Source organism: Anastrepha ludens, chromosome 2 (assembly GCF_028408465.1).
Source record: "Anastrepha ludens isolate Willacy chromosome 2, idAnaLude1.1, whole genome shotgun sequence".
Taxonomy (NCBI): Eukaryota; Metazoa; Arthropoda; class Insecta; order Diptera; family Tephritidae; genus Anastrepha; species Anastrepha ludens.
The window spans coordinates 123,662,689-123,677,084 of NC_071498.1; the positions used below are offsets into that span (position 1 = coordinate 123,662,689).

At 35.1% G+C, this 14,396-nt stretch overlaps 1 protein-coding gene across 3 annotated transcripts in view; it reads left to right on the plus strand.

Annotated features, from left to right (window-relative positions):
• The first annotated feature begins 1,378 nt into the window (after positions 1-1,378).
• The window catches only part of LOC128855260 (torso-like protein), a 36,876-nt gene continuing 23,858 nt past the window's right edge, over positions 1,379-14,396 (plus strand). The window contains exons 1-2 of one of the 3 annotated variants that reach the window (XM_054089999.1): positions 1,379-1,490; positions 1,785-1,872. The gene's annotated coding sequence lies outside the window, so the exon portion shown is untranslated. Of the gene's footprint in view, positions 1,491-1,784; positions 1,873-1,924; positions 2,358-14,396 lie in introns of those variants that run through there. The other 2 variants (XM_054089998.1, XM_054090000.1) reach the window with 2 other exon arrangements.

Genomic DNA, 14,396 nt, shown 5'->3' on the forward strand with positions numbered 1-14,396 from the left:
TACAATAAATCGCCAGTTTGCGCTAATAATTAGGGCTGATTTTTAATTTATATGTTTATTGAAGATAAGATGGATGTACGATAATGGATGTACGATATTCTGTAATACCACATCACAAATAATGTAACAATATTTGGCTTCATTGCTAACAACAAATCTCAGTTTAAATTATACAACGATCCCAAATATAAAGCTCATATGGTGAAAATGTGGTTTCTCTTTAATTGCAGCAAAGTATTGGAAACACCACCCAAAAGCCCGAATATTAATCAAATTGAAAACTTGTGGACTTATTTAAAGGAAAAAATTGCAAAGAAAAGCTTAAAAAGTCGAGCTGAGCTCAGAAACGAGGAATCGCACAAGATAAGCTAGGGCTGTAAAGTTCAAAATTTGATTGGTGTTAAGATGATGCTCGGATTAGTCATACAAATTATTGATTCACGTTTAATTTTCAAAACAAATAACTAAAAGCCCTTGCAAAGCTCGTGCAAATGTAAAAAAGCTTTCTTGACGGCTGTGTTTGAAGTATACATATATTGTTTTTGTTTTTCATTTTTAGGTTATTTTTAAACGATATAACTGCATCATCTTATTAGTGTAATAAAACCAACGATTCAATGAAAGCCATAAAAAAATATATATTTTCTTACTCTATAAAATGCTTAATGGATTGTGGTTTGGATGAAATTTACCCCAGTGGGTAGTTCACGTACTTTTTGGCGTCAAAAGAAAGTGTACCGCATATATTGACAAGTAGAGTACACTATCATTGTTAACAAAAATCATTTATTTCGTCTTTCGAATCAGATACAACATTTTCTACTTCGCTTTCTTTTAGTGGCCGACTCCTTCATCACATTCCCATTATTGCTCTAAAAGAAAATCACTTCTTGGGGGGACTTACCCCAGTGTGTCGTTTACGTCAAAAAAAATTTGGTGCGCCTTCCGAAGGTTAATATAATATAATCAATGTAAATAAGTAAATAAATAATTAATAGTAATATATAAATAATAAACAAGTAAATAAAGAAATAATAACAAATAAATAAATTAATAAATAAATAAATTAATTAATTAAATAAATAATAATAATAACAATAATAATAGTAAAAATAATGAAATAATACATTTATTTCTTTGATTTGTTAGTTCTTGCATTACGGAGTTCACTATTTGTTTAGCTGCATACATTATAATTCGCCTAAAGGTCAAAGAGTTGTTGTTTTTTTAAATGAATTGCGCTCTCAATGCGATCGTCGACGCAGCGCCAACAACTCATATGTTTCTGTCTACCTGTTAGCAACATGTTTCTAAACACACCACCTCCGGCGCAGTTTCGTCGTGTTTCGCCTGGTTGTGTGTTGTGTTTTGTGTTGGCATTTTTAGTATTGCAGGAGATCTCGTGTCGAATCGTTGATGATCGATCGTGTCTGGTTTGATTTGATCGCGGGCTTGCTGGCAGCACATTCAAACACATTGTGTAGAGCAAAGTGAGTGGCTCAGTTATTTGGTTTATAGTTGGAAAGTTTTTGCGGAGTGTGTTTTTTAATTATTAACTAAATTTTTGGCAAATTGACATGGAAGTGGTGTTTTTCGTTAGTAACTTGAAACTTGTGTAGTGCGAACTACTTTTAATATACACGAAAGGCAACTACTATTACGATATGCTCAAATAGTTATCAATATTAGTGACTTATTTTAAAAATATGGGTGCTAATAACAAATTGTTTATTTTTATTTATTGCTCCGTGATGCATATGTTTGTGAAAATGTGACAAAACCAGAAGCCCAACTTGGAAAATAAGTCTCTTGTTGGCGATTGGAGTTTTCGGTAGTGCCGGTGTGGGATTGATCGTTTCGCATGAGTGAACGGTTAGTGAGTTGTATCTAAAAGCATCCACGAGCGGTTGTAAATAAATACTCACACCTTCATACATACATACACCTGTTGTACAAGCGCCAGTGCACGCTTGAACCCCTCATCAAATTTCGATTCGATTGATAAAGTGTTGTGTCGCGCTGTGTCCATTGGCGCCCGATGCAGAGTCGATTATCTACTCGTATATTGGCGCCAATATTAATGGCGATTTGCCAGCTTTTGCTAAGCACTTAAAATATAATATATGGAGTTAGAGTTCATAATAATTATTGCGAGTTTTTGGTGTTCGTTATTCGAATTTGGTGCTCGAATTGTTCTGATTGACAAAATGTGTATTTATGTATATGTGTGTATATGTATGTACATGCATACCTACAAAGTATTAGTAAATGGATGTCGGGAAAAACTGGATTGCTTGCTCAAAGTGATAGACATCGTCATACAAGTGAAACAGGGCGTGTAATTACAATGACCGAAAGTACGAAATTATAACTTCTAAATTTAAATATTCATATCAATAAATTATATCTGAGTCGGCCACCGTTGGAGAATACTTATACCTGTACATGTGCATGCATATTTCTATATTCATATACAGTAGGTTCTGTTTTTATGCGGTAGATACGTTCCGCAAGAAACAGCATAAAAAAAAACATCATAAAAAAAGCTACTAGTTCTATAGTAAAACTATAGATACGTTTCAAATGCTAAAACCCCATAAATCTGAAATAATGTAATAAAATCGCATAAAAAAGGGCACTAGTCCCATATTATAACTATAGATATGTTCCATAGACCGCATGAAATAATTAAATAAAATCGCATAAACAAAATATTGTATTTTTGAAAATTATATCTTTATTTAAGAAACGTCAGAATCGAAAAATAAATTTAAGTCAGAAATAGAATCAGACAATACCCACATGTTGCGCGTTCGTTTAGGATTTGGCCTAAAATCACTTTCGTCACTTGAGGAAATGTACACGTCTGATCTAGATAGTTATGCAGGCGGTTCCATACTTGTAGGGTTAGCATTTCTGATGTAATCTGTGATGAGTTTTTGCTTAGTTGGTTTAGAATCTTGTTTATATGTACAATTCCCGATAGGTCGACATGCATTTTGTAATTTAAAAAAAAACCGCACTATTTCAAAACCGCATAAAAAAAAGCCGCATAAAAACAGAACCTACTGTACTTCATATACTTACATACATACATATGTATGTAAATTCAATATGTTTACTATGCGCATAGATTCAAAATCATGTATTCATTTCGAAGCACTTGAATACCGACATTTGTGTGTGTGTGTGTACTGAGTTAACATGACCTTTTGACTTTAGTGGTGCTCTGCTTTTTTATGCTATTTGTTCTTGCTGTTGTTATTGGTTAGTGCTGATGTAGTAAAGCAAATCAAAAACCGCGCGCCTTTCAGATTAATTGTGCTTGCAATGCTTCACTGCGTCCGTCTACCACACTTTTACACAGAAACAGCATTTATACATTGACTTGTTGGATGCCGATGCTGATGTTTGTTGGTGGAAAAAATCGTGATAAGGCAAACCAGTTGGCGTGATAGTATTTGTGTGGCCTGGTATGTGCTATCCCTGTAGGGAAGTGAACTATACGAGTATGTGACTTTTTAAGTGGTAATGTTTTTAATAGCTAGGATGTAAAAGTTATGAGTTTTATCGCAAAAAACATTACTCCACAGCAGTTATAAGATGAGAATTATAATTTTCCTATATCCCAATGTTTATTTTTTTTTGTTAATTTGCACTGGCAGTTCGCTAGTTGGCCAGTGCAGTGTAGTCACCGATCGTCATCGTCTCACTTATTTAACGGTAGGTCTAGGAAACGTGCTGCTTCGACAGGCTTGATCCGAAGGAAGAAGAGTGTTAGATGAGTGTTAGATAAGTGAGTTTAAGAGATCATGTGGATAGGTGGTTAGTTTCGTGCGGGGAACCTTCACATGCTGAACATATGTATATTGAGGATGGTGGGGGTCGATTCTGGATAATGTAGGAGTTTAATAAGTAGGAGTTTAATCTGCTACATTATCCAGACTGCAATTGGACCAAAGTTACAAGAATCTCGAGAGGCAGCTGAAGCTCTTCATCTGTTGGGCTCTGATAAGGGCTTTCGGGGTCGGGAGTTTAGGAAGGTGGCAAAGGTCTCCCGATGAATGTCGTTTATTGTCTGTCTAAACACTGTTCGGTCCAGTAGTTGCCGATTGGTTTTGCCTTGGATTTCGTCGGAGTAGTTAAAGAGGTGTCTCTTGACGTGCATGGGAGGCGGTTCTGGTTCAGGTAGGTGTCTACATGGGTGAGATTACGGTAGCACTCAAGCAGAAATTGCTTGCTGAGCGTTTTAATGTACTCCTTGGTTGGGAGCATGGAAGTTTTGTTGTAAAGTTATTGCAGGGGAGGCATTCCGGGAGGGAGTTAGCATTAATTGGACAAGTGTGAAACTTAGTCCATTGCGAATCACTAGTTGCAGGCGACCAGACAGGCTCAGCGTAATTTAGTACTGACCAGCCAATTGATTTAAATGTCGCCAGCAGAATTTCTTTGCCTTTGAACTAAGTACTGCCGGCTGGCCAATTGAGGACCTTGTTGCGGTTTGGGCCTTAGTGGCAACTGATATTCTATGCGCCGAGAAGGAGAGCAAACTGTCGAAGGTGAGACTAAAAATTTTGTGGTTGTTAACGGTCGGCATTGGTGTTTTTTCAACTATCCTCTGGAGCTGTAGTTTCACCTCCTTCGTCCAGGTGGTAAAGAGGGTTGCCGTGTATTTAGTGAGAAAGTGCTGGAGACTCCTCGCAGTGAAGAAGAGAGAAAGGCTGACGAGGTAGACGTTCACTTTGGAGCACAAGTTATCGTGTTAATTGTCTCGCTTGCACAACTTAAAAGTTCTATTTTTAGTTGTGTCAATGTGCCTAAGGACGACTGCTTAGTTTTTTTACGCATGAAGAATTTTAATTTGAGTTGTCTCGCTATTTTTCAAATAAATACCTATAAAATTTGTGGTGCATTAATTGAGGTTGTGTCTCTTTATCTGAAAAAGTGAGTACAATCGTCTGTATTATATTAATAAGTGTCTTTTTTAATGAAATAAATTTGGGTGAAAGAGTCTTAACTTAAAATTATACTTTATTCCACTCTGTCAGCATATTAAATCAATGCAACTTCAGCAAAACTGGCTTTCAGAATTGCCTTCTTTATGGAACTGAGTTTTACTGACTTTGTAGTTCTTCTTTGTATGATAGTTAAACATGTAAACATAAACAATTTATGCAAACAAATTGGTGAGCGAGAGTCGCCTTTTGAGTTAGTGGTGAGAAAACGCACCTCTCGAGTGCAAAGGGTTAATCAATTACACATCTCAATTTCTGCGTATTTTACTCTCTTACTCGGTCTAATATATTATTATCTCTGTGTTGCACCATTGAGAACCAACACCATTTGTCTTCTATTTTTTCTTCTTCAACTTTATACAGTGACTCACAGCTTATTTGATGGAGTGTATTTTATATTTTCTCTGATAATGCAATAACGGTGAAATGTATTTTTTCTGTTTAGCTTAGCGTCTGAAGTCATTCTCAAAATATTTTTGTAAAGAAAAGTTGAAAAAATTTAAATTTTTTAAAATGGGGAAACGGACCTCACTTGAAAAAAGAGAAGACGTGTTTCGTCATTATAAAGAGGGCAAAAACCAACGAAAAATTGCAGAAATTGTTGCTATTAGTTCCTTAACTGTCCAGAACTTTATAGAAAGGTTTTGCCACGGAAACAGAATAGAAGATAATAGGAGACCTGCGCCAAATAAATTATTTAATGATGCAGATAGGAGGTGGATTGTTCGCAAAGTTAAAGAAAACCCCGATTTAAGCTTTCCAAAATTAACGAACGAAGTCGAAAAATCTTATACTTAGGCAAGATCTGTAATCCTAAAACTATACGTAGAGTTCTGCGCGAAGAAAATTTTCATGGAAGGACTGACCGAAATAAGCCGTTGATTAATGCTCGTAATAGAAAACAAAGAATAGAGTTTTGCAGACAATATTTGTACAAAGACATTTCGTTCTGGAAGTCTGTTGTTTTTGCGGATGAACGCAAATTTAACCTTTTCAGGTCTGATTGGAAGTCCTTCGTTTGGAGAAAACCAAACACCGCGCATCAACTACTTTGCGCTCTACTGTTAAACACGGCGGGGACAGTGTGATGGTATGGGATTGCATGTCCTATTCAGGCGCCGGAAATTTAACATTTAACAATTTAACATCTGCTAAAAGGTGATTTAGTACAAAGTACGGATAAAATGGGCATTAGGGATTCGTTTAGGTTCTACCAAGACAACGATCCCAAGCATACGTCTGGTATTGTAAAAACTTTTCTTATCTGGAACTGCCCACATGTAGTACAGACACCTACATAGAGTCCAGATTTCAACGTTATTGAGAATTTGTTGTCAGTGCTGGAAAATAAAATAAGAAACCACAATATTTCTAATGCTTCTGATCTGAAACGGGCACTACAGGAAGAATGGGATAAAATTAGTTCCGATTATACAGCAAAACTTGTATAATCTATGAATTCCCGATTAAAAGCTGTACTGAATGAAAAGGAATACCCCACTAGGCATTAGCCGTAATCATGGAATCGAAATATTAATGTGTTTATTTTTTTTTAATACTTTTAATTTAGTGCATCATTTAAGCTGTGAGCTCAAAACTGTAACTGAATTATTTGAAATTGCCATATCTTTCTTATGAAGAAACATTTCTTTTTATTTTTTGTTATTAAATAAAACATGTTTTTTAACAATAAAAAAATATAGTTTTTTTTCTGTGATGGAAATACTATAAAATATATTTGGTATTAAAATAAATTGTTTTGGCTGCATCAAATAAGCTGTGAGTCACTGTACTATATATTCAGATTGGAAATGGAAAAAAATATTTCTCATCTAATAACTGTTACGAAACCACTTTTTCTTAATTTTTCTTTTCGTTAAATTTCAGTATTTTGACAACGTTTTCAACTTGCAAATGCGTGATAACTGTTATTTGCTCTTTTTGATAAAAAGAGGACAACATTTTAAATATTAAATTAAGAAAATATTTTAATGTCACCTCTAACTACAAAGTGGTTAGTTATTCCGTTCATTTACTTTAAACTTATTATGCAGTTATTTGTAAATTTTCAAAGAAAAATAAAATTCATTTTAGTCTTGCGGGCATGCTAATTACTTGCTTATATCTTTGTACATTCTGAGTATTTGGGAGATGATGAGTTAGTCTGTCGATATACTCGCAGATTATTTCACTGATCAACAATCACCTCTTGTACCCTACAAAAGTTCTCTACCCTAGCGAACCTTAATTTTCGTTTAAAAGCCACTGATAAATTTATGTCGACGATAACCGCAAAATAATATTTTTTACAATTCATTCATTACACAAACCTTTTAAGGCTTCCGGGATATTTACTTTAAAATTCGCAATTCACTAATTGCAATTTGTTTACAAAGGAATAAAAACCATTTAAGAGGAGCTTTACTTATTTACAATTATTGTGCATTATTCAAATGCAAATATGTACTCATATTTATGTATTTCCATATGTAAAACTAGCATTTTAGCTTTAGCAAACAATAGAAATTTTAGTTTATGTTTTAACGGCGCCTTACAAAGCTGACTGCTGATCCCACTGCTGACCTGCAAGCAGTAAAGCCCGTCAACTCGTAAATGAAGAATATTTTTGCAATTTCAACTTGATGAAAATATAATTAATTGCTTTTTCTTGTTGTCGTGCATGTGCATGTTGGTGTGTGGTAGACTTGAATTATCAAATCAAAGGAGTGGTTTGCCAGGAGTGCAATTGCCGCTCGGCAGGCAATGCCAAACAAAATTCTGAGTGCATATTTGCCATGAAAAACAAAAAAAAGTATCATGTTTTCATTACTTTTCAATTCATTCATTCAATTCTCTTCATAATAATAATAATTTTGTATCTGTAGCGTGCCCGATGGCGACACTTTGACCTAAAAGCTCTTTTGTGTTCTACTACTTGCCTCAGAAGTAGTTAATGCTGGTCCTATTGACTGGCACTACTCCCATTAAATGTATTACAGCAGGTTCCCCCAGGCCCCAATTTAGGAATTAGCTGTAACCCTAGTTATTTCAGTAAACTTTCCGCCTCTTTAGTCTTAAAGACGATATGAAAGAATAGTTGGATGATTGACCGACTTCTATGTATTTTTGTTTTGTATAACTTTTTTATTAAATGGAACAACAAAAAATTTTTGAAGAGAAACTTCTTATGCGTTAACGGACGAGCGAGAATGGAGAGTAAACTTTCAAGGCCATGCAACGTTTGGGGCATTTTCGTTCTGCGAGAGAGAAAAAAGATATAACGTAGAGGAAAAGGAGAGATAGAGCTATACCTTATATACTTACATATGTATATCTTAGATACACCTTAGGCTATTTTTCCTGAGTTTTTCCTTGTGGTTGCTAATTGATAGTGAGAAATAACACTGCCTACTTTTTGGCGTGTTGGTGCAAACTTGTAGGAAATATATTTTTAGTGCCTACTTTTTGGCGTTATATTTCCTTGGTGCCTACTTTTTGGGGCGGTTTTTTGTGTGCCTACTTTTTGGCGCTTATTTCCGTTTCCTGGCTGTAATTTGTGCCGTTGCTGCGGTCCTGGAATAGATAAACGCTCGGAAGAGTGCACGTTGTTGCCACGATTTGTGTCCGGCGTTTACCTACACCGGTCGACCCTTCTCCGTTATTTCTAAATTTTGTCTATTTGTATTCTCTGCAAATGTTGTGAATTTATTTAGATATAAATTCTTTCTCTCTCTCTCTCTCTCTCTCTCTCTCTCTCTCTCTCTCTCTCTCTCTCATTCTCTCTAGGGTCTCTCCCTCTTTTTTTGTCTGCCTTGAAAGTTTCACTTCTGTTATGTGTACTACGCTACACGCACATTTTTTAGTGATGGAAATCTTTATGTTTGCCTTACGCGTTCCATTGCCTGTGTTTTTGTACAATACAAAAATTATGCATCTTCTGAAAGTGTGATTAAGTTTGCGCCACCTTTTGCCTGCATACGATTTCCAGTTGGGGCTTTGATGATGTCTTCATAATTATATTCTTAGCTATTATAATATGATGAACTTTGTCATTTGATCATTTTTTTCGCATTGTATTTCTTTTTATTATATAAAACATAGCTCCACAAACATAGCTTTTTAAAGAGAAAAGTTTTGCGATAATACGATTTCCAGTTGGGGCTTTGATGATGTATTCATAATTCTATTTTTAGCTATTATACTATGATGAACTTTGTCATTTGATAATTTTTTTGACATTGTATTTCTTTTTATTGCATAAAACATAGCTCCACAAACATAAAGCATTGCTTTTTAAAGAGTAAAGTTTTGCGCTAATGTTTGCTCGTCATTCGAATGACGTTTAAAATGGAAAAAATTAATTGATTCCCGCACGTTTCTGGTGCGATTTCATAGAATTTTTACTAAAAGTTCTGGCGGTCATTTATACAAAAAAGAACGTGACCGAGATAAGCTTTTGACTACAAATTAAATTACAATAATTGTGTAAGCTTTTTTATGTATTGTAAGCGTTTTTATATGGTATACATACACACCCTATTGGGAAACTAAGCATAAGCAGTAAAAGAAATATTTTTTTATAGAAAAAAAACTTAAAAAAAAAACTTTGAAGGTTTTCTAATGCGATAGAATAGGTTTGAAATGTTTCAAGAACTAGGAAAAGTCACATTTGTTAGCTGTTTTAAAAAGTCCGAAATTACGAATTGTCGATATTTCAATGACTGATTTTTGGATTTTAATCTCTTTTGATGGAATACCTTTGCCCATAATATCTGTGAATCCTGATTATTATTTTTGGTTAATTTAATGGTCTTTAATTTGAACTACTTATATATTTTATACGTTAGAATGTCTCTCCTGCTTTGAACTACAGGGTTACTTAGACTCGCAAAGGACTTATTACAAGAAGTCTACTACAAAGAAACAAAGGAGCGTAGAGGTCAAGCTCCATCTGGTATCACTAAGGACCAATCAGTATATGTGATGGCTTTCAGCCAGCCAAGTCAACCTAACCTAAATCGTATAGGCGGTCAGATACATATATTTTACACGATCGTGTTCAACATTCTTAAAGTATTCTTACCTAAACGATTTTTGTCGACTTCAAAAACTTCCGCCTGTCATGCTATTCTTTTACTTCCACCAATTTCCGAACTAGAGCAAGACTCTCATTTATAAGTAAATCTTTATATATGTGGTATTCAGATATGGAAGTCTTAAATACGAGGTATATTCAAAAAGTAAGGTTACTTTTAATTTTTCTCGAAAAATATTTGTTTACTCATCAAAATCTGTCTTGTCCCCTTCAAAGTAATCCACCTCAGATACAATGTATCAACGTTTTTTTCAATACCCAAATCCTCACGCATTGGTATAGTCTGAGCTCTTCCAACAATAATTGCAGTAAATCTCCATCTTTTTCTTTTGAATTTTCCTTCTCTGAATTTCAGTTATCATTTCGTATAGGTAATACGAGGGCGGGTCAATAAGTCCGTGACTTTTTGTATTTCTTACCTCTTTACTAAAAAAGAAATACTGCTCCTGCCAACAGGCATCTGTCAGTTGACTCCTGTCAAAATTTGAACGTGCGCGTCTGTTAGTTTGTGTTACCTTTAACAGACTACCCAGTAATTTGAGGAGAAAATGGAAAAAACTGAATTTCGTGCGCTTATTAAGCCGATTCACCCTTAGAAACCCACTGTTTCGACTGTTGTTTGGTCTCTGGTGTGTGGTGATGTATCCATGTTTCGTCCACGGTTACAAAACGGCGCAAAAACTCCTCCATATTGCGATTTAACAATGCCAAACCTTCCTGTGAAGTTGTTACACGATTGCGTTTGTGGTCGACTGTGAATTACTGGGTAGTCTGATAAAGGTAGCTGTAAAACTCAAACTAACTGACGCAGCTCGTTCAAATTTTGACAGGAGTCAACTGACAGATGCCTGTTGACAGGAACAGTATTTCTTTTTCAGTAAAGAGGTCAAAAATACAAAAAGTCACGGACTTATTGATCCGCCCTCGTATTTGTAGGATTCTTTTTCCGGCATTTAATTTTTTCTTACTCATCAATTTCAGTTTTATACTTTTTTTTCTTAAAAATACGTCGACATGAGAAGGCTCTTTCTTTTCTTGTAGCTCGGATCATTGGGACCTTTCGTTCCGGCCCAGAACTGCCACTTCAGCAGCATTTGCTGCACATGTATGCGCAACGTTTATTCTACTAACGGAGAGAACAATTTTAAAATGATTCCGAATGGTAGAGGAGGAGTATTTTCATACCAGAAATACACTCGGAGGTGTGCCATTGACTTCCGAGGAGCGATTACTATTAGAAAAAATCTTTTTCTATAACTTTGGTGTTTCAGGCAAGAATATTCGAACCCACGCCCTTCCTAATGCTAGTCAAGCACCAACTCACTCGGCTACGGCAGCCACCGCGAATAGTGATATCATGAATGAGTAAGTCATCCCTTTACAGAACTAAGAGGAATTGTAAACCGAATTCTCAACTTTTTGACTGTGCATTGTTATTCAAGCTTTCGACCGTTCAATTTCCCTCTTTACGTCATATCATAACTTCTTGTTGATGAACCATAATCTTCCATTTTATAGAAATAGATTTACATATTCACAACACGGCCTACGATATAATATTCAGCATTTTGAAAAAAAAAGCAAATGTAAATATTTCTGTGAATCCCACTGGGGTTACCCAAAGTATTCCAAGCGGTATATATTTTTATTTCATATACATACATACATACACAAGTATGTGCTATTTCCGAATATGGCTTATATTTGAGCTCGTGTTGTCTTAATTGTAAATATATTCCGCATGAAGCCCCTTTGCGAACGTAAAATGGAAACCCCCTACTGCACGCGATTAGCAGAAAGAACCGTAGAAAATTCTGAGATTACGAGTGCTTCAGGAAGTATTCAGTGAGTTTTACCAAACTAATACTTCTTCATTAATCTTCCCGCTAAGCTCATACTTATTTATTACGTAAAACTTCATTTAAGGGGGTATTCTGGTCTAGAGGCATTAATTTTAGGTATTTTTAAAACTAAGATAAAAATAATTAAAAACATTTTTACTATCCATTTTTTATGGTTTTTATTAATATTGGAAAAAAATAGATACAAAATAAAAAAGTCGTGGAATTACAGGTCGGCCGAGTGGTGGGGGCTACATAAAAAACGGTGCTCCATGGTTGACACGATTCTAACCCTTGTAGTGATCTAAATTAAACTAATTAAAAAAATTCTTCATTAGTTAGGATGTCGCTATCGGATTACGTCAAATCAAAGAAAAAAAATCACAAAATGGCGTCAACTTGAAAAAAAATTTTTTTTTACTCTAATTTTTTACCTCTTCAAACTTTTTAAAAATACTTCAAACTTAAATTTTTCAAAATCCGAGGCAGGTGTGATAGACAGATGTATATTATAATAAAAAATTCTTATCAAACTTCAAAGCGATCGGTTAAGTAGAACTTGAGATATCATGACGACCATCTCAAAAGAAGTAGTTTTGAGAAAATCTAGAAAATATAATAAAAAATTCTTATTGCAGGTTATTATTATTATCGGTCAAGTAGAACTTGAGATATCATGACGACCATTTCAAAAGAAGTAGTTTTGAGAAAATCGCATATGAAGTTTGAGCAACAATTCCAATAGAATAACTTAGATCAGAATCTTTACTACTCACTCACTCTGGATATATATATATATTTCCAGGTATATATTATAGAAGTATAATGTGTATATAGGTATATGTATAGAATAAATAAAGATTGTGTGGGATACAACAGATTTTCTGGAAAGAACGAGTCCTCAAGTCGTCCGGTAGCATCTGCCGTTCATTGTGCGATTCGCTCCACTCGGCCGGCTTAGACGCCACGTCCTAAAATCCGCTGTATCTCCGCAAATAATTCGAATTTTGAAAAATCCGTTGAAGGGCATATTTTTGAAGGTCTAAACTTTGAAAATATGCAAAAACAAAAATAGATAATATAATAATAATTATAATTATAAATATAATAATAAACTTAAAGTCGGCTGTATTGTAAAGCTGTATTGATTTCGTATACAAACATTCTTTTAAATGTCACATACACACTTACATGCAAACGTGTATTCCGGTTAGTCTTCTTTGATGTTTGAGAAACATGCTTCTTCAAGATTCAATGCTTGCGCAAAAATACTTTAGAACTGCATGCTATGTATGTATGTATGTATGTATATACGCATGCATATATCGGCCACCATTGCCGCGAGAGTGCTTGTGCATAGCATACAGCTGACTGGTAGTCTGAAAAGTGTGAATTCGTGTACCAAGAAACGTAGCTATTATTTATTTGTTGATCAAATACACAACTGAAAGTTATTTTGCAGTGCTTATTTATTTATTGCAGGTTATTATTATTCTTTTCTACAGATCTTGTAACTTCAAAATGAGAGGAGAAGATTTTTTATAGTGGCCGACAAAATGGCCAGCTAATCTTCGAATTCATTTATGTTTTCAAAAGTTTGCCATGAAAGAACTATCTGCCTTTTGCGCAGATACCAAATTTTCCTAAACCTAGAGCTCGGTCTAAACCTGCTTAAGCTTATTTTTAGTACATACTTATAAAGGGTGAATTTTTAAGACCTATAGGAAAGCTTCAAAAAAACACACGTAAAATTCAGAAAAATGCATGCAATTTCTATTTAAATCGATAGTACAGTCCATATAATTTAATGTGTGATGATTATTTTATGCAAATGTTGACCGCGACTGCGCTTCAAATGGTCCATCCGCTTAGTCCAATTTTGGCATACTCTTTCCAATGTTTTGGCCGGTACCTCACATATAAATGCTTTAATGTTGTCTTCCAATGCGTTAATTGAAGCAGGCTTGCCTGAATAGACATGAGCCCCAAAAAAAAAATCTTAAGGCCTTATATTGCACGATCTGGGTGGCCAACTGACAGGTCCCGAACGTGAAATGTTCACCGAACTCACCTCTCAACAAGTGCATTGTTACGCGTGCTGTGTGGCATGTGGCACCGTCTTGCTGGAACCACATGTCATGCAAGTCAAGCTCTTGCATTTTGGGCAAAAGTTGGATATCATTTCACGTTAGCGCTCACCATTCACAGTTACGTTACGATTCGCAGCATCTTTGAAGAAGTACGGTCCAATGATACCTCCAGCCCATCAACCGCACCAAACTGTGACCTTTTCTGGATACATTGGTAGCTCTTGTAATTCTTCTGCCTGATCTTCACTCCAAAATCGACAATTCTGCTTATTTACGTACCCATTGATCCAAAAATGAGCTTCGTCGCTGAACACAATTTTTCGATAAAAAAGTGGATCTTCGGCCAACTTTCCAA